General features: G+C 45.2%; 1 non-coding gene across 1 annotated transcript; it reads right to left on the bottom strand.

Moving 5' to 3' along the window:
* Window positions 1-607: 607 nt before the first annotated feature.
* TRNAY-GUA (transfer RNA tyrosine (anticodon GUA)) lies at window positions 608-693 on the bottom strand. Its single transcript is given in 2 exon segments — window positions 608-643; window positions 657-693. It is a non-coding gene; the product is annotated as a tRNA-Tyr (tRNA).
* Window positions 694-3,848: the final 3,155 nt, after the last annotated feature.

The following is a 3,848-nucleotide window of genomic DNA, read 5'->3' as shown; positions in this document are numbered from 1 at the left end:
CTGCTAGAGGCGCCTCGGTGTTGGTATTTATTACAATTCTATATGCTGCCACTGATCATATTATACAGTGCACTTCATATACATTAAATCGCAATACTTCTAAAATGTCGAGATTGTAAACGAAACAAATAACAAAATGTATTTCTAAAGTGTAAACATGGTTAAGTCATAAACATAGTCTCCCCGTCGGGACCCCGGTCTCCCGCGTGACAGGCGGGGATACTGACCACTATACTAACGAGGAACTGATGACTCCCTGGTACCTGACCTCCTACTGATTGTTCTACCTGTCCCCCTGCTGGGGGCGCTGCACCCACATAAATGTCAGTGTTGACCCCGCCTGTGCCAGGAAGGAGCCGGTCTCTGTGTATCACTGATTTACAGCTTCCTCTGCACAGACTCCTCCTTTTCTCTCTCTGACAGTCACTGGGATCAGCGGCTGCACCTCCGTCCATTTCTGCTCTGGCTAAATTCACTTCTTGGTGCCATCTGAGAAAAATGGGGGAGACAAAAACAATTGTCAAGCTCTAGCGTCGTTGCTTCAAAACATGGCGTATTTTAATTTCAGAATGTGAAAAGAAATATGAAGAGCAAATACGAAAAAAAATCCTTCGAGCCGGATTTGAACCAGCGACCTAAGGATATCAGCTTCACCACTACAGTCCTCCGCTCTACCAACTGAGCTATCGAAGGGACGGAAGCATCATGTGACTGCAGCCTTCAGGTTATGTACCTGCCAGCAGTGGGGCCCATGGTGATCATGTGTATGTGTGCTGGGCATTTAAAGACCGAGGTCACATATCAAGCCGTGTCTTCAGGATGCATGCTGTTTATTTTCAGATGCCTATCTCATTCTCCAACAGCACAAACCTACAATCAGCATCATTTCATCTACCACCTGAGTACTTTTTGGAAACTCATCGCACAATAACTACAAAGGGTGACTCGCCATTTTAATTGGCAAGGCGTGCTTTTCCTCTTCATTTGCGTACTCTGGAAAACACATGCCGCTTTAGCAATGCACATTTTCAGTGCTTTTCTAATATCTGAATATTTCAGCAGCAAGCATGGGGGAGGGCTTTCTGTTGAAGTCAGTCATACAGCCATTGTCTTTCCATCTTGATTACCTTTACTTAGAATTCAAAAAAATAAATGTGTCTTGTCGCAGACGCACAAAGTGATTTCTCAGCATTCTCAATGGTTTATTAAAAATAATGGGAACTAACTTTCTTGAGAAAAGTACAGCTCAGGAAATAAAATGGCAAAACCATCACAACAAGTATGTCGGCCAATGAACTCAGCTGGAATGCTGAAAGTTGTGTAGATTCTTAAACTTTGGAAAGCTTGGCTCTCAGGGTAAGAATGATAGGGAGTGTGCGGTGAGGATGCAGGCATGTTGCCCCCCCTGTGATTGGTGAAGGCGTGAACAATGACAATATTAACACTTACCAGTTTTACATAAAAAACCTTGCTCTAGTGCAAGGGTGCCCAACATAAGTCCAGTAGAGTCGGATCCATGCCGGATTTGCAGGATATCCACAAGATATATATATGATTGCCAGAAATGAACAACAGTTACATATTAAGCTCGTCCGAGGTCACCTTGAAAACCTGGCATGGACGGCCCCGCCTCCCACTGCAATGGAAACCATTCTCTAACACACAGGATGGGGGGAGTGATACTGCTTCCTACCTGGCCTCGTGCAGGAAGGAAGCCAGAGACAGTGTCTGTTAAACTCACTACAAACAGTGGCAACTTGGAACGATTTCACATTTAAGGCTGCACCCAACATTGTCTGCAGCTTGCCAGGCTGTGAGCAGGCCCAGGGTTTGCACAGACTTGAACAGATCCAGCTCTGCTTAAGAGGCTCAGCACTGGTTCTGTAAAGTGTCCATCCCTGGCCAGCCACAGTGCACGTGAGGAGCTGCTCATCCGGTTCTATGCTCTTGTGCAACAAAAGGAAAGTAAAGTGACCTGATTTCTAAAGTGTGTGCTATTTCCATATGTCACCTTCATAGCACCGTAAATAACCAGTATTCATAGCAGCCACTTTATATACCTTGTGAGGGAAAAGCGTTGAGCCCACTCGGCTCGGATTTAAGAATGTGACCTGTAAGTCATGCTCAGGTACCAGCAGGGGGCACTTTACTAGTGAGCCATCTTGGAGGCTGCCCATGACTGACTCTGCCCTAGCCCACCCCACCTTTTTGAGACAAGCATCTGTTGTGAAAACTCCTCGTCCCCCCCTGGCTCCCAGCAAAGGCCTGACAGCCATCATCTCACCCCTGGAAGCACCTAGAAACTCTGCTGCTAGGCGCTCTCGAGCACAGTGTCAGTCCCACGGCTGCCTGCGTGTCTTTGACTTCTTCAGGCATCCCTCGCGCTTCCACATAAAGTGTAGCTCGTGACACGCATCACCAGAAGGGAGATTATGGTTGGGGCATAGAAGCTAGACCCCAGGCGCTACATTACATACCCTGCACTGATGCTACAGCAATTGGGCATCGTCATTTGAACGTATTTGCCCTGGTTAGTCAGCGCAAATGTCTTTTTATTTAGCACGTTGATATGCCACAAATGTCATCACAAAACAGGATCAGTACAAGTGTAACATATGCATCCCAGAAATGCAGAAGCGTTGGTTCAACACTGCAATGTATGTAATCCCCCCCCCCGGACTGAAAAATGCACTTAAGGAGCAAACACTTTTTTTTTAGCTCAAATCACTCAGCTGTGTTTTTATCAAACATTACTGGTTTCTTGACAGCAGTGTGAATGATGACCCGAATTGCAGTATGAACAGGGCCTGGCTATTGTTGGCAGCTCTTTCATGGCAGTACCACAATGGCTCCAGATGACAAACAAGCCTTGGTAAAGCTAATAGATCTTGCCTATGTGGGATCTATTGGTTTTGTGAATGTTTTTTTAGCCACATTGTACAGCAGCTCTGGCTTCAGTGCAGCATGGATGAATGTAAAAAAAAGCACTATGAAGTGATCAATGCTGGCTGTGTCATATACAGCTTTTTTCCTTTACTTTCAGCCATGTTGCAGCATGGCTAAATCACTGGCAAAACCAGTAGCTATCACATAGGCGATACCTATTGGCTTTGCCAATGCTTGTGTTCCTTGCCATTAATAACCTGACATCTGAAAAACATCAGGACTTTTACAAGGAGACGTGCACACTACAGGATACTGTCATTTCACTACTAACGCACCTCATGCTTGTCAATGGAAGGTTCCATGGTGTAATGGTTAGCACGCTGCACTTTGAGTCCAGCGATCTGAGTTTGAATCTCGGTAGAACCTGCTGTAGTTTTAATAATTTAACATTCATTTCTTTAGTTTTGTATTATTTTAAAATTTTCAGTCCCGTACTAATTACAAGCGAGCTAATATCTTTTGCACAGTTTACATCATCTATGCGTTGCTTATCTTGTTTATTTGAAATATGTTACTATATGGATGATATCAATTAAAATTGTAGCACAGAAGTATCGCTCGTCATATATATTAATAATGCAGAACAAGTTAGGTGGTCATAGATATTAATAATAATGCAGAACAAGGTAGATGGAAGTGTTAAAAGTGTTTCCGCCCAGTTTCAAACCCGCGACCTTTCACGGGGGCAGCGAACGTGATAACCACTACACTACAGAAACTCGCGGGAGCTGATGTCGCATGTACATTATACTGAGAATTATAAAGGGGTGGGGCATTGGGGGTGACGAGCAGTGAGGGGAGTGCACTGTGCACTCCCCTCAGTGCACATGTGTGTTTGGCCGGCCATCTGGGGCACACTGCTGCCGGGCTGGAGAGAGCAGGCACAGGCTCCCAGTCTGTCT

Source organism: Pleurodeles waltl, unplaced genomic scaffold (genome assembly GCF_031143425.1).
Source record: "Pleurodeles waltl isolate 20211129_DDA unplaced genomic scaffold, aPleWal1.hap1.20221129 scaffold_67, whole genome shotgun sequence".
Taxonomy (NCBI): domain Eukaryota; kingdom Metazoa; phylum Chordata; class Amphibia; order Caudata; family Salamandridae; genus Pleurodeles; species Pleurodeles waltl.
Note: the sequence above shows the minus strand (reverse complement) of the source record. Positions and strands in the feature narration are given on the sequence as shown.